This window comes from Corvus cornix, chromosome 1A (genome assembly GCF_000738735.6).
Source record: "Corvus cornix cornix isolate S_Up_H32 chromosome 1A, ASM73873v5, whole genome shotgun sequence".
Lineage (NCBI taxonomy): Eukaryota > Metazoa > Chordata > Aves > Passeriformes > Corvidae > Corvus > Corvus cornix.
Window position 1 is genome coordinate 64,204,909 of NC_047057.1, and position 25,875 is coordinate 64,230,783.

At 41.1% G+C, this 25,875-nt stretch overlaps 1 protein-coding gene across 2 annotated transcripts in view; it reads left to right on the forward strand.

Annotated features, from left to right (window-relative positions):
- LOC120411941 (potassium voltage-gated channel subfamily KQT member 1-like) overlaps positions 1-25,875 on the forward strand; it is a 286,757-nt gene that overhangs the window by 64,998 nt on the left and 195,884 nt on the right. The gene's annotated exons all lie outside the window — the stretch shown is intronic.

Consider the following 25,875-nt stretch of genomic DNA (forward strand, 5'->3'; position numbering starts at 1 on the left):
AAAACTCTTGTCCTAAATATCACAACAATTCTAAGATTCCGTATGGGCTATTTGACAGCTGTGACTTGAGGAGAAAGAAAATTTCAGCCATCTAAAAATTGTGCTTTATTCTTTGCCCATTTCCTACCCTTTCCCACCCCAGTCTGAGCACATTGGCTCAAGAGATCCTCCAGCATCCACTTCTTTTGCAATGCCACAGAGATTGTGATCATCATTATGCTTCCAAGTGAACTATTTCTTTTTTCTCCACACCATGCACAGACAGTGTGTGAATGTGCTTCATAGAATACTTAATTCTTCATCAAATGGAAGTGAGTTTCGGCATCTCCGTTGGTTAGGAGCATCTCAAAATCTAATTTATGCCTTTTGAAGGTTTTGTGTCTGGCTCAGGTCTGGGAAGAACAACATGTGGGCAGGCTATTCTTGTAATTAATTGTTTGCTTTCTCTGGCTGCTCTGAGAATCTGTTCTTTGTCCCATGTATCTGATAATGTCATGACTCTAAGGTTCTTTATAGCCATGGTAGCTAATGTACCTTAATGCACTTATATTTCAGAGTCTTCCGATGGGCTCCAAGCTGGGGTCTTGTTAACAGAAACCAGAGCAGGGTGGAAGCAGCCTTCCTGATAACCACACATTGGAGGCCTCTCGTTGTGACTCCTCTCTTGCTGTTTCCGTGACCTCTCCCATTCCCCTCGCAGTCTAATCATCCTTATTAAACAGTAACAAACATCTTGCATTCTCTAATCTGTTGTTCCTAATCTCACAATTTGTGCTTGTCTAGAATGTCACTTATATAAACAGAGACAGAGTCCAGTGCCTTCTGCTCCCAAAGCACAGGCATCCACCATGAGAGGGAGTGAGGAACCTTCTTAGGCTCTGGGAGATTTAGGGTTCAAGATTAATATCACCATAACTTCCAGGTGTGAGGTGCTGGCTTTATATATGGAGCAAGGGCGTGTTAAAATGTAGTACATAAACAGCAACATGAGAAGAAGTCTGTTAATTTTGCCGTTTTGAAATGCTTGGTTTAAAATCAAGCAGCAATGGGCTCGTTGCAGTTAGAATCACAGCTAACAAAAAGTACCACGTGGAAATGCTGAACATCAGAGGCCCCGGGAGGATTCAGCCCTTCCATCACCATCTCTCACCAGCAGGATTCCCACCTAAGAACATACTGAATAAAGAGTCCATCCAGCCTCATCACCTGCCAGTGATGTGGATACTTTAGGAAAAATAGAAGAGGCACACAGGGATACTTGCTCACCTTCCCAGCACCTGTGGCTTAGAATTCCTCAGATCTCAAGCCAATATTGATATTTAGGTTTAATGAGTCAGATGCACCCAAATACACACTGTGGAGTCAGTCTAGGCGTGTTCAGTGAAATGTTCTGAGACGTGGAGGTGTCAGGTTTCCTCTCTGTGCACTGGTGTTCCTAGAAAAACTTAGAGATTAGATACTGGGGGTCTGCTGCATGTGAAGCTCAGTGTGCCTGGCACATGCCCCAGTGTTTCCTTCCAGGAGTCTGCTACAGGTAGCAAACGAGAGGAACAGAAAAACAGAACAGATGAGATCTCTGCTTGAGGAAAAGCACTAACAAGCTGCAGTGTTCACTCTGTCAAAGCAGGACTGTCAGAAGTTCACTCCTATCAGACCGGCTCTCGGCACTGTAAGCAGCTGTTCAGACCCCAAATGACACTTTCTTACCTGCTCATCAACCATTATCAGGGCTGTACCATAAACCTGGGCTGTCTTCAGCCATGGCAATGGGTGAATGTGATCTCTTTGACCATTTTCTGCACAATTTAACCCAAACTGAGATCTAATATTAAATAATAATTTGTAGACTCATCCATGCTCACTGAAAAGAACCTCATTTCTGGCATCTCCCAGTTTAAGCAGATGAGAAGGACAGCAAGAAAGGGAATTTCACCAAACTAATTAACTGGATACATCAAAATAAAACCAGTAGGCTATTAAAACTTAGTTGGGGGGGGAAAAGTAAGGCAGTGAAGAGAAGCACGCAGGGCAGGAGAAAGCAAAGACACGGTGGGATGAAAGAGAAGGGGAGTTTAAGCAAGTGACCTTTTGTCAGCCAAAGCAGAGAATATAAAACTAGAAAATACCACGGGGTCATCAGAATGGCAGCTGGATGTCCTTATCACTCACACTATAACAGCTTTTAAAAGGGTGGAAAAATCCTAACTGAAAAGCCATTCTTTTTTTTTTTTCTTTTTTTTTTTTTTTTAACAAAGCATATGACTTTCACATTCACAGGTTTCATTATAACCTCTGGCAACTAAGTGCTAATGGGTTCAGTTTTCATGTCTGCATTTCAGAGTGAAAAAAAGGGTCAGAAATGAGTTGCATTTTTTCCTCTTCTCATTTAAAATAAATGATATTTTGACTTGTAAGGAGCCAAGTGCAGTTCACGTGCTTGGTTTCCTCTGTGCTGCACATAAAAACAGGAAAAGCCAGTCTTTTGGCTGTGCTTCTTTTTATTGTTGGTTGTTTGACATGTTTTTCTATTACAATTCACAGCAGGGAGCGTTTGTCTCCGTTATGAAAACCAGTTGGGCCATTGTTAGGGAAGAAAGCTGCACTTCCCCAGGAGGAAGTCAAGTGTCTCTGCAGTGTCATAGGAAGGCATTCTGCAGTGGAAGCCAATATGTGTTGGTGCTGGGGGACTCTGTGCATTTTGAAGGAGGTGCTCAGCCACTCTCTGAGAAATGTCAGGTCTATTCACTTGAAAAAAACAAATATTGCATCTTAAGGTTTCTTTTTCTACCTCCTCTTTCCTTCCAAAACAGTAAGAAATATAGTGTTGTCTTATTAATATTCCTTCTTTTTTTTTTACAGTCTCAGTGTTGAAAGCTCATTTTGCCATTTTTTCCCCAAACACAAATTCCTTAAATATTCACATCAAACACAGTCAATATGTTTTATAGCTCAAAGGTGAGTATTGATTCAAAATTAAGCCATGGGCTGATTTGCTTCTACCAGTCTTTTGGTCAGAGCTTGGGTGGCATTACACCTTTGAGAAGACCCATCAGTTAAATTCATTCCAGGTTGAATAAATGTGATTTCATCTGTCTAGGTCAAATAATAAAATGTATTTTAAATATCATCCAAATCATTCATCAAGGATAGAAAGGCTGTGTGATATTTCAAAGGGGACCTCAGTCAGGAATCAGTATCTGCTCTTTTCAGCAATATTCTGATCAGAAGTCAGACTTTGCATTTGCATGATGTTATTGTCAAAGTCTGAATGAAGAACATGGAAAGTAAGATCTTCATCTTGATTTATATTGTATGACTTGGTCGTATATCTGGTAGTGTTTAAAATACATAATTGAATTATTCTGCTTTCTTTTTAAGTAATTATACCCAGGGTACTGGATTGTTATGGTTTGTTAATTTATTGGGTTAATCAAATTATTGTGCAATCTTGTATTTATTATTATTAATATTTCTCTTGGGTGAGTATTTGTTTTTATACATGGCTTACCAGCCAATAACAACAGTTTTAAGACTAGAAACCAAAATAAAGATAAAACATAACTAAATTCTCACCTTTTAAACTGCTAGTCCAATGGTCCAATGATTCATTTTGTGCACTTGCTTTTAGGCTCAGTTTGACCTCTGTAAAATATACAAAACCAGGAGACCAGGCTGCAGAGTTCATATTCAGTGTTCTGCCTTGTGGGCTGTGATTTCTTTAATACACTGGCTTTTCAACGGGTATTTTAGTGCAAGTTGAGTGCAAGGGCTGTGAATTGCCTGTGAAATTTCCATTGTTCCTTATGACTTTTGTTCTTTTATTAAGTCCTCAACGATTCAGCATACTAGATTGCCTCTGTGGGAAAAATACTTATTCCAAGAGATCTCACAAAGATAAAGTGCTCATTGAATACAGCTCTTCAGTTCTGGCTGAGGCAAAACAGCAGTACAAGACAAATAATTGGTTCTAATGAAAAAAATACTAAGCAAACAAATTCCAGATAGGGGGGTATTTTTTAGTTTGTTTCCCTAAGACTTAAGAATTCCATATAGCAAGAGTTATAAACTTCCTGATCAAACTGTATTAAAGGTCCAAAGTCCATTTCAGACTTGAACTCCTCCATGTTCCAGTTATTTTTATCTGAAGCTATGCAGGACTGTGTCCATGGGTAAATCATCTAATAGTACTAAAAGCTACAGATATCCAGCATTTATAACATCCACTGACATCCACTTCATTGCACAAAAATAAAAAAATCATTTTGGTAACTCTTGACGCAATGTATAGTATCATTTTTTTGATTGTATGCACTGTAATTGTGCAGTTTCTGCACAGTTTCTTGCCTGTAAAACTTACACTGAGATAGAAGTGACAAATGTTTGGGGCTGAAGTATTTTCACTTCTATTTCTGGAATAGAAAAGGACCTAGAAATCTTTGGAATATTTAGATGGTGAAGGCACATTTGTATTGATACACATCATATTGTATGTCTAAAATGTTAGGATTCAACTTTGTTGATCAAGGGGTATAATTAATACAAGTGTTCAGTGCTTTCCAGGAGAAGGAACTCATTCCCTGGCAATGGATAAATTCCAAAACCATTTTGAAAGGGAGATCAAAGTGATTTTGCTACCTTGCTAGGTTTGCATCCATTAGCAGAGGGTACTGCTAAAGAGCAAACACTTGCCTTTGAAATGGAATAGACTGCCTCAGGTATCAGGTGTTTCCAAAAATGTTCCCCATAGAGAAATACCAAAAAATAATTCTTAATCTCTCATTTCAAGTGATCTTAGTTTGTATATGAAGTCATGTCATCCTAAAGTGTATTTTAGGAAGAAAGTAAAAATGTTTCTAACAGGCTGCTTAATCTATTTGCTTACTATCTGCTACCTCCTCCTGAGACTGCTTTTTTCCTTGACATGAAAAAAAAAATGAATGATTCATCAGGCATTGGTATATTCTTCCTTCTTCTTAGAAGCATTTCTTGGAAAGAGCTAAAAATTCTGCTGGAGTCTACAGTAATATTCTCATGGACTTCAGAAATGGGTGGTTCACACAGGATTGAAATGAATTTGAAAGAAATTCAGGGTAATACTGAAAAGTCATTACAGCTGTCTCATTGAAACTTGGAAAATAAAGAGGATATCCTTGAAGATAAGAATATGAAACAAGTTATTGGTATCATTATGAGGGACAACTGGGTGAAATTTCACTAACAAGCGCAATCACTGTTAACCTGTTTTCTGTCTCTAAAATCATTTAAACATCTTCCCATTTTGAAAATAGGGAAATGAAAACGTGCTATATCACATGCAACAAAAATCAGCTCTAACAGATTAACTGTAGGTTCCATTAAGAGACCCAAAGCTGATCTTTAGCCTTCAGTGTGTGCAGCTCTTCCCCTCCAAGCGTTTTCATTGCTGGTTTTGCCTGCTCTAACTGTGCATTAAAATCTGCTGTCATAATAAACTCTTCAACAAAGAACCCAGCAAAGCTTCTCACGAGTAAATTTAATCCCTCTCGCATTTGCCTAATTTGGTTCCATCTTCCTTGTCACTGTAGTTATTTTTCTGTAATGCAATAACAGCTGTAGGTCCGTGCAGGATCAGGGGCTGGCTGTGCGAGACACTGTGTAAATAGACAGGGAGAGACAGTCCCTGTCCCAAAGCACTCCCAGTCTAAATAGACCCAGTGGGGAGGGAAGCAGAAGGATGGAGCACTGAAGTGATTTCGCCTGAGGTCACGCAACAGTTCATTGGTAGTTTTTGGGAAAGAAGCTGGTCTTTCTGCTGCCCTTACAAAATCCTTTCCATAAACCTCTCATGTGGTGATTGAAATTTTCTTAAACATTTGCAATTGTAGTGTTGTCCTTACTTGTATTTCTGTGTAGTGTGCTGGTGATTATCATGCCACAAAGCTGATCCCAGTTCCTTTATGTGATATTGGAATACATCTTGCCAGCCTGATGGGCCTCTGGGGTTATTATTACCTCGTAACTGGAGATTCTGTACCAAAGATTCTCAAAACCTGAGCAACCTGACCTTACTTTGACGTTAGCCCTGAGCTAACAAGGAATCGAACTGCTCTTCCAACCTGGATGAGTGTATGATTGTGATTTTAGTGGTGACTAAGCCACTTCATTCTCACACTTTTTTTATAGCTTTGGCAGAACATCATCTAATTCTGAGGGAGTTCATGTTACCCATTCTGTCAACCCAGCACCCTTCCCATGTAGGCAGGAACTCTTCTGAAGAAAAAGTTCAGAGCAACTTTTTCTTTAGGAACACTTCTGTCGCTGCTATGTATTCTGTTCCCTCTTTTATTTTTTTCTCACTCTCTCTCATTCTTTATTATCAAGGAGGTTTGAATGAAAAGGAGACCTTTTCATCTGAAGAGTTAATCTTACTCTTGTAACTGTTCCTCACCTGAAGCCCTGAATTGTGTCCACAAGAGCCATTTGTGAAAGGCTCACACAGAGGGTTATGGCTTCAGGTGAGCAACAAGCAGTGGCAGCAGATGAAATCCCAGGAAACAAAGACACAATTCTCATGTGAATCCATCTCCAAAAAGAATGCAAAGAAATTATATTCAATGCAAACACTCTTCCAGTGAAACCTTATGGTCATGAAGTCAAAGGCACAAAAGTCAGAAGTTTCAGCAGTAGGGTTGTTTTGTTGCATTTTTTCATTAAACTTTTAGCTTTTGTGTCTATCTCCCATCCTGATTTGCTGCAGTGGATCTGAGTTAATGTCTGAGTTAAAAGTTTGTATTCTACATTTCTGACACAAAGCCACCTCTGTTAGGCAGTTTGCAAACTATGAGCACAAGTATGTTTAAAAAAACCCCAAAAAACTAAAATCAGGTTTCTCTGTGAACACTGATTTGAGCTTTCTGATTTTCCAGGTATAAAAAACATCTACAGTTACGTTACATGAATAGAAAGCTTTTGTACTAAGTTTTTTGTTCAATGCTTTTGGGGTTTTTATATAGTGGGACATTGTGTCATCTGTTCATTGCGACTTCTTTAGTTCTTCACAGAGTTTGCAATCGACTTATTGGACAAAAGTAAGGCCTCTGAGGAATGCACAGTAGCCAATATCACTAGGAGAGCTGCACAGACATCTAAGCCTAGCCTAACTTCCAATTTGGAACAAATTCCTCCTAAACAGAATTGGTTGTGTGCACTTTAGTTCAGACCTTTGACAAACAAAGTTTTCAATTTCGTGTTGCTGACTCTGCAGTCTGCTATCATGTGTGAAGAAAGGCACACCTGTGGTGGCCTCAGTTCTTCTTTCACAGCTGAAGCTGGTTAGTGGCTGAATTACATGGCCAGTCCATCTTCAGGTGTTTCAGTCTCTCACCTCTGTTAGTTCAACCCAGGCACTTAATTTCTCCACCACCTTTCTTTAGCTGTAAGCATGGGCTGTCTGTTTGGTTTAGGATTATTTTAATGTTTGTGCAGTGACACAGATTTTAAATGAATACAAGAACTGAAGCTTCCTTACTGGGGTGCTATTTTTACTGCATGGCATTTTCTTTACATTAAAAAAACCCAAAACAAACAACCCAAACGAAACAAAAAGCCCACATAAAAACTGCAGTCACCTGAACTTTATTGCAAAGGTCAAGATAAGTCAGGTAAAGGAGACTGTAGTAATGAATACATTGTATTGCAAACTGTCTCCATTCTCTGCTGAGTATAGTGCAGAAGATAATATCTGAATATATTTTCACTCATTTTGAAGACTCCAGCAATCCTAATATAATGCTAATGCATAGAGGTTTCAACTGAGTTTGTGAAGGAACCTAACATATGGCATTTCCTAAACTTTCTTGGTTGATGCTGCCACCCTGACATTATTTTTTTAAAATTTTATCAACGATTTTTATTTCTGGAATGCATTTGCTGTTGTTCAAAAAACAAAAATATACCTGAGCAGTAATGACACAGTGCCATCCTATCCTTGATTCAAAACTTTAGTTGCAAAACTGTTCTGTGGGCCAGCACCAAAGGAGATACACACACATACTGTTATATAACAAATTCTTCTTCTGTCCTGTCTTACCAGAATCCATTGCAATGGAAAACAGCAAACTTTATGTAGAGATCTGGTTTTAGAGATCTGGGTGTGACTACTGGTGTTGTTTCTTTTGTTTTGAACAACATCTGAGATGACCATAAGACTGCTGTCTTTAGAGGCGAGACATGAACTACAAGAAAATTGTGTTAAATCTGAAAAGAAGAACAAAACTATGCCCTTTCCCCCGTAAAAAAAGAAAAAATTGTAAAATTGACACAAGCCCAAGGAGTTGCTGCTTGCTGCTGACATGTGAATGAGAGGAAGAAAAAGTATTTCCATCTGCTGGGCAACACACTAATGCCGCAAGGGGAAGAAGTATTTGGGCACATCTAAAAGATTCATGGGGATTAAAACTTGCTGGTGTAAATTCCTAAAGCTGAGTCTGTGCCCACAGCCCATGAATCTCTCTGTGCTGTTCCCTTGGCACCCATCACCTGAAACAGCCCCTCGGCGCTGGGCAGCTGCTCGGTGTGTGCAGCACGGGCACCCCGAGGGGTGTTGGCATCCGGAGGTGTGGGATTCCTGCAGAGAAGGGAGCGAGCTTTGGCTGCTGCCATTTGCAGGTGGTCGGGGCCGGGCAGCGTGAGCCGGGCGGCGAGCAGAGGCTGCAGAGTGCGGTGAGGAGCCTCTCCCACAGGAGCTGGGCTTGGCCGGAATGCTGGGGGTGAGGTGTGAGGTGGGCTCAGAGGTGTCTGCAGCTCCGCTGAGCTTGTGGGAAAGCTGTGAGCTCCTGGGAACTCCAGCTCACCTGACGGTGGTCTTTGGGTGGGGATTGAGAGAAGGGGAAACAGCTTTCCATGAAGACGCGCAGGAAAACTCTTGATGCTGTGCCTGTGATTTGGGGGCTGTTTGGAACCTGTCTGAGGGAAAGCTGCTGCCATTAAAGGGACTTTTGTTTGAGCAGAAATGGTGGGGCAGAACAGGGCTCTCCCTCACTGCCCAGGAGCTTCCACTGTGGGTGGTAAAACCCACTGGGAGTGTCCAGGTGGAGCTGAGCTCCTGGCTGAGGTGTTGGGACACCCCAAGGAGCATGTTCAGACGTATATCTGGGACCACACATCGTTCTGAATGCAGCATTAATTTTCTGGCTTGTGAGGAGTCAGATTTATTAACAATTTGTATACTTGGAGCTTTGTGTGCTGGGCAACACATCCAGCTCTCGTTAGTGCTAATTGCAGTAGGAAATATGCCTGTAATCCCCCATCCACTGCCATTTGCCTCTAGCAGTGTAAGTTTCTAGAAAACAAAATTAAAACATATATGTAATAAGAGAAAATGCTTACAAGTTGACTTAATTTCACCTTAGTTCTCAGTGTTTTCAAAAATGTTAAACTGCTTGGTATTAATCAAATCAAGCTGGTTAAATTTGCCTTTTTGATATCTAAAATGGAACTCTGTTTTATAGCTTGAAAGATTGTTTTTTAGGAAGATAAAGTTTTGAGAACCTTTGACTGATCTGTAGTAAAATATTTTACTGCAATTTCATTTGCCTGAACAAATATTTTTAGAACATTAACAGAAATTTATGGCATAAATTTCAAAGCCTATGTTATAATTTCATGTACAAATATTTATATACACGGTCTCAAGGAGGTTAAAAATGTAATGTTTTTTATAGAAAATATACAATACAGCATATACCCTCCATACAGTATATATTATCTAAAATGAGGGCGGAGGGAAGTTTCTTACAGAATCTCCCAGAAAATAGCTTGTATTTAAAATACAGCTGATAAATATTTGCAAACTGAGATTTTATTTTGTAGTACTGATACACCAAGAAACTCAAATATAGAATTAAGAAGACGCTTTTGATGGAGATTAGAAAACAAAACAGTGACTGCAACTGTAGGAACTCTGTGTGTTACAGAGGGCAGCCTTTAGTCACTAAATCTTCTGTCCCACACATCATCCATTCAAATTTACTCCTTTTCACAGTGAACAGTCAGAGGTTGCTACTCACAGAGTATTTGGGGAGAAGTTTGTAATGCAAGTTAAACCCAGATTTGAGTCCTTGCTTCAAGCCCTCACCCTTCTGCTGATGTTGTTAAAGCCTAAACCTGAGCTAAACTCCCTCTGACCCTTGGCAAGGAATGTGCCAGTGCCCTGAGCTCAGCATAAGGAGATGAGTTCTACCTTGCATATAATGTAAATAATACTTATGTAAGCGAGCTCACAGCCAGCCAATTCAAGTGCCCGCGTTCTCAAATCAGCACGGGCTGTTTTCACTGCTAATTTGCCCTCCTCCCCTGCCAGATGCAGTTACAGCACTTGGTTCTCAAACCTGCCAGGCTTCACCTATTTTTTCACAAGCTGTCAAATGCCTGTTGTAGCACGTGGAGTCACTGAGCTGAAGGAGCAAGTCAGGCTGAGGCTGAGCCAACACAAAGCTCTCCATGACTGATGGGCGGGTCCTGCTCCTGCTGCACATCCCTCCCCTCCCTGCTCTGCCCATCATCCTGTGATACAGCTCTGAGCCAATTCACAGAGCTGCGTCAGTCTCACTTCAGTGCCTGGGAAAATCACGGAACAGATTATTCTGGCAGGTATTGAAAAACACCTGGACCACATCACAGTCATTGGTCACAGCCAGCATGGCTTCATGAGGCAAAGTTCTGCTTATCAAACCTGATTTCCTTCTGTGATAGGATAACCCATCTGGCTGATCCAGGAAAGCCAGGAGATGAATCTTTTTGGACTTCAGCAAAGCTTTTGGTGCTGTTTCTCACAGGATTCTTCTGGACAAACTGTCCAGTGCACAGCTGGATAACTGTTACATGATGGGTGAGCAACAGGCTCATAGGTTGGGCTTAAAGGGTGACAGTGACTGGGGTGACACCATGCTGGCACTGGTCACTACTGGGGTTCTGCAGGGCTCCATCATCAGTGTTGGGCTCTTCAACATCCTCATTAATGACCTGGACACAGCACCCTAGGGAATACTAAATCAGTTTTCTGATGACACTAAACTGGGAGGAGCTGTCAACTCCCTCGATGGCAGGGGGGCCCTGCAGAGAGACCTCCACAAATGACGGGGCTGGGCAATCACCAACCATGTGAAGTTCAAAAGGGACAGTGCTGGATTCTCCACCTGGGATGGGGCACCCCTGGATGTACAGACAGACTGGGAATGAGAGGCTGGAAAGCAGTGCCAGGGAAAGGGACCTGGGGGTCCCGGTCGATGGCCAGTTGGACATGAGGCAGCAGTGCCCTGGAGCCAGGAGGGACATCCCTGTCCTGGGGGCACCAGGCCCAGCATGGCTGGCCAGGCCAGGGAGGGAATGTCCGGCTCTGCTCTGGGCTGGGGCAGCCTCACCTCGAATACTGTGTGAAGTTTTGGGTGCCACAATGTGAGAAAGACATAAAGCCATTAGAGAGTGTGCAAAGGAGGGCACCAGGATGGTGAAGGGCCTTGAGGGGAAGCGTGTGAGGAGCAGCTGAGGACACTTGCTCTGTTCAGCTGGAGGAGACTGAGGGGAGACAGCGCAGTTCCAGCTTCTTGTGAGGGGAAGAGGAGGGGCAGGCTCTGAGCTCTGCTCTCTGGGACCAGGGACAGGACCTGGGAAGGGCCTGAAGTAGTGTCAGCATTATAATGCCTCTTTTCAGAGTGATTCTTACTGTGTGACCAGGTCAAATGCTGTAACCCATTGTGGGAAGAGCCTGAGCAATTTTAATTCTGATGCTGATATTTCTTTATCTTGGGTGTGTGTTTATTGCTCATTAATCTAACCAACTGTTGGATTTTTATACAGTAAAAGTGAATTTAGTGCTCTTGCTAGGAATTTGAAAGCAGTGGAAGGAGATATCCAAGGACTGTCCAGGAGAAACATTCATAGCTAACAGGAGATATTCATATTCATATGAAATCTAGAGTCTTGGAGGTGGGGGGAGCCTAATTCTGATTTTTCACAGGAGTGCTCAAGGTTAACACCAGGTTATTCTTAAGGATTTCAAGATTTCAGATTGTGATTACTGTTGAGTTTCTTTTAAATCAGAACTGAACAGAGTAATCTGAATACACCTCTTACTAATAAGTTCAGGACTGTGACATCAGGCAAATGAAATAACCCTAAACACTTTGAGGACCATTAACTTTAATGTTTGCCTGATGATGAAAGAATAGTCCAGGCTCTTTGTCTGGGCTTTACAGTGCATTTCTTTAGCAGTGCGATGGCTTTCATTTGGAAGCATTAAAAGGTTCAAAATTAAGAAGTGCTGCTATAATGCACACTTAAATTCTTGAATGGAAAACATCTCACTTTACATCCCATCTCAGATTTTCAATAGCAAGTGTTATGGGATACAGCAAAGCCTGCATTAAACCAGCAGTTGCTCTTTTTTTTAATGTATTTATGCTTCTGGCATAATCTGTCAGAGTAGTTGATGGCTTATTTATTTTTGCCCCTAATAAGATAGAAATGTAATAGTTTTGCTTCACAAATGCAGGATTTTCCCAGGTAATGTTCATGAGATCAGTCAGTCTGATTTTGTTCCTGAAGTCAAACGTCTACACCTTTTTTCAATCATGTTTGTTTTGGGTTTTTTTCAGTACTCTGTAGAAACTTGACTTCTCACAGATATATCTGGTTTTCCTGTCTCTCATTGAAAAATCCCACATTTCAACATACTCTTCTTTTTAAGGGTTAATTTCACCTCTGCTAATATTATATGACTCTATCAGTTATTAATGCAGTCAACTCATAAACACAGTTTAGGGGGTACTGGCCTTGGAAGAACTTTCCAGGAGACCAATATATCAAATCAATTCTGAAGTCCCTTGACCTCAGGATAGAATTACAGGTTTATAATTTACTCAACACTTACATGACCCAGAGAACAAAGGATTGCCAAGTCAGTCAAAACTAAATTACTCCTGACCTTAAATTAGTCATTTTCATGCTATTAAAATTATGGCTAAATCACTCTTGAGAGATTACTTTGAGCTTATAAATCAAGTTTGTATTTATCCATATTTATGCTCACAACCTACAACTTTGCATATACTTTAATGCAAGTTTAATTATTTTCTGAAGGTTACCAAAGAGCTTAACTCATGGAAGTGCATTAAATGTGGAGTTTTATACACATATGTGTCTGTCTCCAAAATGCCCAATTTTCTTGTGAACGATATGAAAATACATAATAAAATCATGCAGACATAGCCTCAATATCACTTTTAATTGCATAATCAGGCTGCCATGTTGCAGACTTTAATTTTGAATACAGTTTGGTACCTCTTCACAGCCTCTGTGCTCAGGGAAATAACTCATGTACAGAATTACTTGGATGTGGGTTTGCAGAATCAAGCCCTTCATTAATTCTGAACAGATCTTGGCCTATGCAAGTATTTTTCCTCAGTCATTTGGAAAGTCAACTAGTTCCCCATTCCCTAGGTACTTCCATTACAGAGCTATTTTGGAAGGTGTAGGAGAGGTGTGTAAACACGTTCAGGGTTTAACTTTACGGCTGCCAGGAATGGAAACTGCATTTTCAAAACACACCATGAGGTATCTGAAAAGCAACACACAGAGATAATGTATTTTTTAAAACTTCCTGTGCATTTTCAAGAGTCTTCATAGTTTTAAGTGTCCATTATCAATTATCTTGATTATATTTGTGACATTTTGTACACTTTATAATTCAGGGAAATTATCAGCTATCACTCAGACTCAACTGGTTCAGCAGTTCATCAGACACAGGTGATTATTCTACAGAGAACACATTTAAAGATGTGTTTGGGTAGAATAAGATGGCTTTATTTCCCCTGTAGTTCTCACAGCATGAGGCTTGAAAATTTGAGAAAGATTGAAGTGATAATAATAGGAATTTTAAGGTTAGGAGAAGAGTTTAAAACTTGAGATTATGAGAAGACTGATAATAGGAGAGATGAATTATTTTGTTAAATGTGAAGTAGATCATGTTCAAAAATGTTCCTGTCTGATTCCTGGTTTGTCAGCCTCTGCTTGATGTCATGTGAAGTTAGGTACCTTTGATTCATGGAGTGTTGTGTAAACGTTGATTTCTATCTGTTCTGGTTTGCACTTCTGCCCTGAGGTTTGCTTTGAGTTTCAGGTTTGGGCAAACTGAAATTGTCAAAGAAAATTCACTTTAAATTGCAGCCTTTCAAGTGGTTTTGTTTCGAATCCATGCCAAACCTGAGATTTTGCATAGTTTCTTTTTGCATAATAGCCAAGCAGAAAGATAAATTGTGTCAAGCTCCTTTGGAATGGGGTTGAAGTTTATAGGTTTGTGAACTTTTAGAAAACTACACCTGTAATTCATTATCAAGCCAGCTCAATGCTGGGAGGACTTGTTGGAGGACAGCAGAATGCTGGGAAACTTCTGGGTAAGAGAATTGAATTAGAGGAGAAGCAGCATGTTCTTATTTCAGCTCCAAATGGACAAATGGTCATGACCTATTTCACATTTTGGAGCACTGAAATTTTGGGCTTGAGTATGTGAATACTTGAGCTGCTGCCTCATCTCTGCAGTAAGTTCCTTCAGATCCAGATTAAAGCTAGTTGCTCAAGGAGAAGATAAAGCTGATTTGAGGCAATGTCTATATGTCTGGTTCCTTGGATAAAAAAAATAATTCCATTTCAGTGGGACTCTTGATAGCATCATTCCCAGTTTTTATTTCATTCTTACAGGGCTTCCAAGAGGAGTTCTCAGACTGCTGTTCAGAGAACGATCAGTGGGCATGTGTCAAATGAAATAAAGATCCCCTTGTTTTTGGGGTTTTCTTTGTTTGAACATATTTCTGTATCTAAATCTTAAAACAGCCTTCAGCAGTGCTAACATAATTAATTGTTTGTATCAAGTGTTCTAATTACAGCAGTTCAGGTGGTTAGCCACCTAAATGAGTGCATAATTATTTAGAAACACTTTTGATTGCAGTACTGGCATCCTCAAGGCCCAATTAAAAAAACCCAAACAAAACACACACAAAAAAATCAAAACCCAAAAGGTTGAGACTTTGAAGCACTAATAGCCATTGTCCTGTTAATTAGATCACCTCATGTGCACTCAATAGTAAATGGCTATCTTTTGCTCCAATCAGATTTTCGTTTGCTAATAACTTTAGGTGGACAAAGAGCTGATGGTCCTTCAAAGGGGAGGAAAAAGACCACTTTAAAATTGAGTTTTTCCATAAGAAAACTTTGACGGGCAGAGGAAGTTTTATTAATTTCATTTTGTAACAGAAGGAGTGAAAACAAAACTCACTCAATGCAGGCAGAATTCAGGACACTGTTATTAGTGGAAAATTGTCAAAGTCCGTTCCAATATTTGAACTGAGTCTTCCCAGGATGATTTGCTGTTTCATGGGATTCATAGAATGGATATGCCATTCTTTTATAGTATCCCATAAACCAGTTTACATCTTCTCTGAGACATGTGGTCTTCATTCTGCACCAGATGATGCAGTGTAGGATATGTCTGCAGGGAAGAGTCCCAGTTACAGGGAGGAGAAAGGGCATAAACCAGAAAAAATATATTTATTTTATATGAGCATAAAATATTTCTTTTTTGAAATCAAAAGTGTATTTAAAATGGAGGAGGGCAAATTGAAGCATATTATCATTTCAGGCTCAAATGCTTTCAGAATCTTTTGTTTCATAATGACTTTTAAAGTATTTTTCCTTTGTGTTAGGATGGAAACAAAGACAGGAAAATCAGAATTCCCCAGAGCATGAAGGCACAGATTTCCTCACTTACATTGAAAACAGAATTTTTCCTGTTCTTTAATAGCAAGGCACAAGCAATCGGTATATGAACACTTTCCTTCTGTTCATCCACTGGCTGAGCTGAAGGTCTGCCAGAAAAATAAAAACACCAAGAGATAGCATCTTTTCCTGAAAGTACAGAAAAAATGCACAACCCTTGAACAGAAAGCAGTTTCTCAATGAGCAACTGAAATCTCTTGAAATAAGTAGCTCAGCAAAACTTCTGGTTTCAGTGATTGTTTTCACAAGTGATGCTTGCAGCTCTTAGGAAGATATTTATTTCTGTAGTAAACTATTGATAAGTGCTGCATATTTTCAGTATTAGGCAAGTGAGACCTGTAGGATTTTTACGCATGTTCTTACGTGAAATACAGGGTGGAAAAATAATACGTGTCTGTGGTCACGTAAAGTTCCCTGTGAGGTTCTATGAGTATGATCACTGTTTTGTCTGCAAAAGAGTTCATGCATACTAAATTTTTTTTTTCTAAAGATACGTGATTTTTTTGTCTGGTTTTGAAATGGCAGTTCCTCCAGTGGCAAAGCAATATCCTTTCTTGGCACGTGGGTTTGTAGAAACTGGTGTTGGAGCTCAAAATGGGTTGTGATGGAAGTTTGCAAGGACCTTGTGAGAATACCTGTGGGTTTGAGAAGACCCTTAAAAGGTGAATTTGCAGGTGATCAAATAGGAGATCAGTTTGAGAACCAGTTTTCAAGGGTCTTTTCTGCTGGTATGAACTGGTTGTTGTGTCCCAAGGTTCGATACAAAACATTAGTGGAGGGCAGGGTCATTTTCTTTGAAGATGGCAAGTTTCAGTGATTCACATCCCATAACCAGCTACTCACAAATACATCTGCATCCAGGTAGGATGCTCAGGATTTCGTGCCGTTGTGTGGAAGTCCATGTAATGCTCTACTGAATCTTCATGCTGGGATCTCCTCAGGATCCCAGGTGCCACCAAACCTTTTTTGCCTTTGGGAGCTGACAGTGACCAGAATCTTTTATTTCCTCTGTTCTCTGCCAGCTCTGGGAATGATTAGAATTTGTTTCCTCCACTCTGTCTCCTTACCAGCGTGTCTTAAGAGTCCAGCCCTGTTCTGTATCGTCCTACCATTACCTCTTAGTGGCCTTCTTTCAGTTCCAGACTGAACCTGTTCCTTTGTGTTCCTGAATTGGGTATTTTCCAAAGCTGTTCATAATTGTACTGTAATGTTCATGGTCTAGCACCTGCCATCCTCACAGGGCTTTTTGTGCTCCTTTCTAACACTTCCACACACAGACCTTCCCATTCATTCTCCATTCTAACCAGTCTAAGCATTTCTATTATGAATCTCTGAAATTACTGGTAGCATGATTTAAACCACAGGCAGAAAAATAATGAAAAAAAATGTTGTAGGATTTCAGTCTCCCCTTGCAATTCCACAGAGAGCAGTACTGTACTCTCTCTTCCCTACACCAGGGCTGGGTCTCCCTGCCAGGCCATGGGCAGTGCATCTGGCACCCCTGAAGGTGCCTGGAATAAAGACAGGGCTGGAAAAGGCTAAAACTGCTCTGCTACTCCAGTTGGAGAGAGGAGCCTAGAAGCTGAATACTGACAAATTTAAATAAAAAATAAGGCACTTTTTAACAGTATATAAAGGTCTTTCTATCAAGGCCAGATGCCTTTCTGGAAAGTTACTTTAGTCCTACACAAGGTTTTTGGCTCAGGGCAAGGGCAGCTGTGTGAAATGCAATCCCCTGCACTGTTGAGCAGGTCACATTTATGATCTAATGGTCCTGTTTGGCTTCAGATGCTGCGGGTGTCTTGCATTGCTGAGTATCTGGTGAACAGGGAACTAATTCCTACAGGGATTACTCAGGTGCTCAGAAGAGGAGGAGCAGGGAAGGTGGAGAGGGGAGAATGCTTTGGAAAACAGCCTCTGCTCAGGGGTCAGTGACATGGCAGTTTATCCCAAGCCTGCAGAGCAGTATCCCTTGCTTCTCATCACCATTAAGGGATAAACATGTTGTCACTACTCTTTTTCTTTCTTTTTCTGCTGAGTCATTCTATAAATAAAATACAACTTCATTTGGGACTGCTAAATGCCTTAAAATCCCCGTGACACCTCCATGACTTAGGCAGGTTTTACACCTATTTTATAGACATATAAACTAGAGCACAGCCAGGTAAAAGAACTTGAACAAGATCGCCCAGAAACACAGAGGCCAGTTAAATCAATCAGTTCAAGAACCCAGGAGTTGTGTTTCCATAGCCCTGCTGCAACTACTAAATCACGAGAACTACTAAGGAAAGATCCTGCCAAAAGCCACTGGTTTTTGTTTTTTAAAGCCGCAAGGAGCATTTTCCTTAATTCCACAGGGTCTCTCCCTACTACTTGGTGCAGATTAATTAATTACATATTTTTTAAAAGAAATGTAAAGCCTTGGGCAGCCCAAAAGCCATTGAAGTTTTAATTCTCAGAACTATTCCCTGACTTGAGTGTTATCCAGTTCCTATTCAGGCAAGATAGGAATTAAGATTAATGACCCCAAACAAACTGGTATTTCAGAGAATCAGTCTTTGCCAGGCATTATATTCTCATGACAGAAAATCATTGAGGCATAAATACAGCGCTTAGTCATTGGTGTATATTAACAACACCACGTTGTTCCCATAAATGCTGAATACAGTGAAGAGGAAAATGAAGTCTTAAAGTTCATTAATTTTGGTTGTGGCATTTTTTTAGTGAGCAAACCAGAACCTGTGGAAGAAGGGTGTCCCATTCCTGTGCTGCACAGATGGGAAGGCTATTCAGATTCCAGAAAGGCGTCTCTGGGAAGTTGTTTGGGCTTGGTGATGGCTGTCTCTGCAGTGTCTTTTACCAGCTAGATGGTCTGGAGGTGTTTTTTAAAAGATGAATTCATGAAGACCAAGTTTTGAGCAGGGAGAAGTTAAAAACAAATACGTAGCTGTTAGGATTAGTGAGTGTTGTAATATGTGGGATAAAAATGTGTCATTATCTGTCCACATCCCAAGAAGGGGTTTGTGGCTTGAGGGAGTTTCTAAGCAAATGAGAACTGGCATGGAGACAGGAGCATTTCACCTATCCTGGGACCAGCAGTAGTGATGGTCAGCGCTAACACAGGAAGTTATTGTGGCAATTTCTAGAAGCTGTTTGCTTAGAAAAGAAAAAAGAAAATCTTTCTGTGTTTTCACTTCCACACTGAAAAGACATCCCTATGACATCATCTTGTTTGTTCTGACATTGCAGAAAGAATGGAAGAAATAAAATGGCAGAAAAGAGACCAGGAACTTTTATTTTGCTGCCAACAAAAAATAGAGGAAAGATGTAACCACAATATCCAATGGCTACTTTAGTTCTCAGAGACAGTTCAGCAGATGAGTTGTTGTTCAAGGGCAGTTGGGCTCCCAGACACAAGAGCATTCTGTAGTAAGCTTAATTACTCATTTTAATTATGCATTTTAATTAGCAGGGGACTAACACAGTGCTTTTCTCCCACTTTCTCAATAAACCCACTTTGTAATATTACAGAACAAACTTGTAACTGAAAACTCCAACTGTCTGTGGTTGAGAAAAACAACTCCAAGTTCAGGGCTTTTCTTCTTCATGAAATCACATTCAGTGAGCAGGTTACATCCACCTCTGATCATTTTCAGGCGCTTTTTACTAACTTTATTCTGCTCCTGGACAACATGAAGCAATCACCCTGTGCTGCTGCTTCTCCCAGTGGTGCTTCCTATGCCAATATATTGGCTGGCCTGTTGTTCCCTCTAAATGATGTCCTAGTTCTTCCTCTTCTGGCAGTTTCCCTCAGAGCTGTTGTCCTGTCCCTGTACTGTCTTCCCTGCCCCTAAATTCCCTGCTGTAGGAAATCTGCTTTCTTTCCCATTCACTTCAGGGAAGGTCAGGTTAGAGGGGCAGGTAGAAGTAGAGGCAGCTGTGTTCTGGAACGAATTCAGAGGCAGCAGTGTGTGTGGGATGGGTGGGTGGGTGAAGACAGAAAATGCCACAAAATCTTCAGCAAAATAACCAGATCCCAGAAAGCAGCCCCTCACAAACTCTGCTCTCTGTACTCTCTCACTTCTGTACTCTTTCCTACCTGGGACTGTACCTGCAAAGGAGAGATTTGCAGAGTCTGCAGCATTCCTTCACAAACTGAGGCTGTCAGCAGAGTGTGGTGAAGCCAAATAGGCCTCCAGGCTGCTTTGAGAGGAGCCAATCCTAATTTATTTGTAGCTTTGAGCCAAACACAGGCTTGAAAAGGTTCAGGTAAGGATATGATTAGAATAGAGATGAGGTAGGTTTAAGGTGGAGTTGTGATAGGAATAAAGGGAAAAGTAAAGTTGTGCCAACACTTTCTGAAATGTTCCCTCAGGTTTCAGTGCAAATAGCATCTTATTTAATTTCCATGGTGTAAGTGGTGGAAATGCTCCAGAAGTATCTGTTCTTTACAAGGCTTTGATGAAATGTTACAAGACTGGAAACCTCTCATATTATATTTATGTTGTACTTCTCTGCTGCTCCTGGCTTGGGATGAGCTCTGGAACCAGAATCATCGCCTGACAGTTCCAGGTGTTTGCATGTCAGACTCAAGCTGCGACCTTCTCTTAACTCATGTGGTTTAAAAGGCTCAAGGCATTTTGTCTGGCTTGGCTTAGCTGAAGGCAATAATATTTTCATTTATAGGGAAGGTGATTTTTTTAAAATTTGGACATTGCAGCTTCGCTCAGTTTTAAAACCACATTACATAAGCTCCTTTCCCTTGTGATGAGAACCATGTCTCTCCACCACTTTTCTCCAGCAAGGGAAGGTCCACACTGTGTGTGTGACTTCTTGTGGACCAACAGCTGCATCTGCCTGTGAGAAGCTCTCTAATTTTATCTTCTTTCTGGTTTCTCTTTTCCCACCCTTCTTGTCCTTTGCTTTCAGTGCAAATAAGATTTCCTTTAAATTTTACCTAATAAAATATCAGCCCATTTGAGACAATTGTACATGGAAAGAAATTAAAGTTCGGACTAGGAATCAGTGTTCTTCCCAGAAACAGAGCTGGAAAGCGAATAATCTTAATCAAATGTGATGGGAAAACAAAAAGGCAGATGGAGGGCTGAGTTCTCAAATAACTTCTGTACATTTCACTTGCCATCATTGATCTAGTCCCTGTTTGTGCTGGCTTAGAAACTAATGCCAAGTGGACAACTCTGGAGCAGATGATGCTGTATGTTACTCTGGGGAGGAGTTACCACATCATCCAGGGACTGGTATTAAACCAGAGTTAGTGTGACTCTGTATGTGTTTTCTCTAAGCAACCAGAACCTGACAAATGAATGAAGCTCAGCAGTAACCCAGGCACTGTGAGCGTGTATCCTCAAACCCGTTTGGCAAACTGGCACAGAGAGCTATAATTGACCTTACTGAAGTGGCCTTTATTTTCCACAGCTCATGATGTTACACTGAATAGCTCCTCTAATTCATGACACCTGAATAAACATCAGGAAAACCAGTCTGGAATGCACATTCCCCTATCTGCAGCCACCCTGCAGCACAGCCTGGGCAAAGTCCGTCCCCGATCCCTACACCCAAGTCAACTCTAACAATTAAAAAAATGCTGCTGGACTGAAAAGTGCATCCCACTGATAACAGGCTTGTCTGGAGACTTGAGCTGTGCCTCAGCGTGGCCTGCAGTAGTTGTAACTCTGCCTGGCTTTAGGGTCCATTTAGGCATCTCTTTTTTGCTTCAAATATCCCCTGACTGCTCCAAAGCACATTAAGCTGGAAGTTATCAGGCTCCGTACAGAAGAAGAAAAAGAGTACATCTGAACTGGCCAACACCAGCTTTTAACAGACAGAATGCTATATCAAAGAAAGGTTATAAAAACATCCCTGTGGGATAGTTTCTGCAGTTGCTTTGGATGTCATCATCTCTATTTCCTCCTCTGGTTCAATTATTTTCAACAAAAAAGAAAATGTTTGGCTTCTTTGGCTTAAGCTACCGCCTTCCTGCAGTTAAAAAAAGAAAAAAAAGCCACTCTTGAATGCATCCAAGTGTTTTAGCTGAAAGTGATGCCGTTCAGTGCTGCCTGAGCCCGGAGCAGAGGAGCAAACCCAGGCTGCAGTGGCACTTGGGCACGCAGCTGTCCCACCAGGCTCTGCACCCACACAGGCACAGCCAGAACCTGCAGAGGGGAGGCTGAGCCAGCCAAGAGGGGTCCCCTTCCCCAGCCCTTCCAGGGTAGCTGCCAAGTGATTCTGAGCATCCCCCCAGGGCAGGGACTGTGTGAACATCCATGATTCAGGACCACCACCCGCTCCCCTTCCTCCCTGCCCTACCACAGTGACGGCCCAGGAGCCAAACTAGGAACGACTCGTTGTAATTAAGGATAGGTTTGAGCCCTTTTAAAATTGAGCATCCTGCTGAGAAACCCTTGAGCAGAGAGGTAAGGAACTCATGCTGCTTGGCTTCAATAGGCTTGGGTCCTATTGAAGACACAGTTAGAGATGATGTCAGTACCATTTATGGATCCAAGGATATGTTATTTCAGTAGACATTTCATGGTATCCATTATAGTTACAGATGTTGCAAGCTTCAATTATTAATTTATGTGCTCATAACTTTCCCAAAGCCAGATCACTTCTGTTCAAATGTCATTTTGTTCTCCTTTAGAAAGCGTTTTAGGGGAGGGTTTTGACAAAACCTTATTTCCTGTTGTTTAGGTTAAAAGATGGAAAAGCATTTAACTGTGTGTCAATAAAACTCTAATTCTATTCCTTTGAGCATAACATACAGACAAAACAATCTTCCCAATACTTACCACCCACCCCACCTCAGTGTGGTGGACTCCATCCTTACGAGGTCTAGAGCTTAAGCTTGCGTTTCTGGGTAAATTTTTTAAAATAATTAAATTTTTTGAAGTACTGGAAAGCATCTCCGTGTGTGTGTGTGTGTGTGTGTGTGTGTGTGTGTGCGTGTGCGTGCCACTGCCCTCTGGTGCACAGAGGCAGGAGAGTTTGGCTGCTCTGTTTGGCACCCACCCACCCCTGTTCCTGCTCAGAGCAAGTGCTCAGGGCCTGCTGTTTGGGAGCCAAGCTATGAAAGGAGTTAAATCCCCACCTCCGAGGGATGCAGAAACCACAGTCCCTATGCAGATCTGTCCTTTCTGTCTCATGTCCCTAGAAAATGCCACATGGAAAGACTGTGCAAGTGTGGTGTCCATCACACCTCCCTCAGGCTGTTGTCTCATCAGCTGCATATCCCAAAATATCCAGAAGATCCAGAAGTGGTGCTGTGCTCCTACTGAGAATTACCAAAGCAGGGCCTAGAGCATCTCTGTCCTTTAGTTCTCTCCTGTTGGACGTTTCTGGAATGTGACAGACTGACACCTTCAAGGCTGAAAGAGTTTTGCCTAATCCAGGGGGATTGGGATAAAATAGAAGGTTTAGCAGGGTAAATATGTTGGGCTACATCCAGGGATAAATGTAACCTGGTCAGTAGTAGCTGTAATTATCCATTATGGACATTAGTGGTTGAAAACCTAAGAAAATCAGCTAAAATCTCAAAAAATGTTTAGGACCACGGCCACACTGCCCCAACACCCCATCAGGAGGATAGCTCTGCTTGCTGTACAGAGCAGGAATTTATCTCATCTGGAGCTGCTCTCTATCACCTGGAGCTGCTGTGCTCCCTGGGGATTTTTTGGGGCAATTAGGATGACTTATCCACGTGTCTCACTCTATGGATTTGCACCTTTTCACGCTATTTTTCCATCAAAGTCAGGTTTCACACGTTTCTGACTCCTAGTTTAACACTAGTGACCATCAAATCTGAGCAGTCACTTTTATTTCAGAATTTGCTCCTAAAGAGATTGGTGTGAGTTTTGCCAATTGGAACATGATGATATCAAGTGCTTTGGAATGATAGTTGGGTGACCTTCTTAGCTGTATTTCACAAATTAATGACTTTTCTCTCTGAAAATGAGGCCTGTTCAACTGTACATCAAGTTCCAAGAGTTCAGTCTCATGGCTTTGAACATTTTAGCTTGATAACAAACTGTAAAAAGTTCTGTAGCCCCGCTTTCTGCAGAAGGAGGGGAATTAGGAGGAAAGTACAGCCTTGGTTTGGTTCCATCTCTGACTTCTTTAAGCTTGTCTATTTAAGCTTGTTTAAACAGTGACTGGGCCATCTCATGTGGATCAGCCTAATAAAAAATCCCTCAAGTATATATATGAAGTCTCACATCATTTATTTCTAGGGGATGATTTCAAGTTTTTATCTTAACTGCTTTATCTTAACAAGTCTTTATCTTAACGGGGGAGGTTGGCTAACCCCTAAACCTTAAATTGTGATTCTTTTCTGGTAATTAAAAAAAAAAAAAACAAACCATAGTTGTAAGGGCTGACAAAGACCTCTCTATCAAGTCTGTGCCATTTGTAACCAGTGTCGCCTCTGTTCTAGTCAGCAGCCACAGGAGCTCAGCTGGGGCCCTGAATGTCAAGCTGAGAGCTTTTTCTTTCACCATAATAAAGGTCCTGCAGGCTAAACTACTGGTAGCCCATCAGTGACATTTCTGAAATCCCTTTGATGGGCTTACACGAGTGTAAAGGTTCCTCCTCAGCAGTGCTGCTGATGGTGTGCAGCAAAGGTGGCTCTTTAGTCGTGCTCACCCTGCCTTGTCTCTGTGTGTTTGCATGTGTGAATGTATTTATATGGGTATGTGCATGGATATACACAGATAGATGAAATATGAGTGTATAGGTAGGACACAAACACCTGTTTGTGCATGCATTTAATATTCTTCTGGGACCTGACATAGAAAGAGCAAGAAAAAGCTACTGGAATCTTATTTTAAAAGCCTGTGGCTGTGGTATCTCACTCAAGCAAAAGCTCTCAGGCACAGGATGGGATTGTTGGGGTACAGGGCCAGGAGTTGGACTCAGTGATCCTGATGGGTCCCTTCCAACTCAGCATATCCTATGATTCTGTGACAAGCACTATTTTTCCCCAAGAATAATTATAAAAATGAATAATTTTGCTAATTCTTAAAACACAGTTCTGGCTTGTTTAGCCTTTATTTCCTTCACTTTGAAATAACCCACTGTAACCTTTCCACTTTTTAGACTTTTGTCTCTAAACTGTGGCACCCAAGTAGGTGGTCAAGCCAATACTTCCTTCTTCCCAGCCAGACACACTGGGAAGAAGCAGCAGATTGTGTTTTCAGGAGACTTAAGAATCTTGCTGGAAAGTTTTGTCAGGGTTATCATCACATGTCAAGGATGATGTCCATATAGAACATAGATTTCCCAACAATGCAGCTTCCTTGGAAAGAAAATTTTGTTTTCTTTAGTTCACTCATTTTGAGTGAATAAAGGAGTCCATGGGGAAGGAGTCAGTCCTTAAAGAAAATACTCATTCTTATAATTACCATGTTCCTGCTTCCTCCCTACCCTGCCAAAATTCACTGTAAAGAAGAGGTGTGGTCATTAAATGCCATCCAAGTGGCACAATTAATGTTCTGTAAATGCAGGATCCTCTGGGTGAAATGATACAGCTGAGTTTAAAAATGTCCAGTTCTGTGTTTGAATACCCGTACGGACATGCACACCCACATGTGCTGAGAGGGTGTGTGGTGTTCATTTTAATTTACTTTTCTTTAGGATGTGACACTTTGATTTTTCTTTCCTTCTTAGAGAGCTCAAAGTACTTTTTAAAGGACTTAATTTCTGTGCAATAGAGCTCATGGGCAAACACTCAAGAAATGCAAAATAAGGAATGTACTCATGGTTCTAAAAAACGTTTCTCATTCTTCAAACTGATGCCAGTTGTGTGCATTGACAGTAATCCTGTCTAATCCCCTCCACATGAATTATCTTTGTACACCTGCTTTCATTGTCTCACTTATCAGTTTTGAGTACTCAGAACCACAATTTGCAGGAAGGCAAAGCAGCAGAACAAAGCATTAATGCACACACAGCGTGCTACGCTGCAGTTTTGCATTGTAAAGATAAAACGTAGTTGTAGATTTTGGTGCTTGGAGTCAACATCTTCCATTAAGACATTTTTCCTCCTTCCTGCCC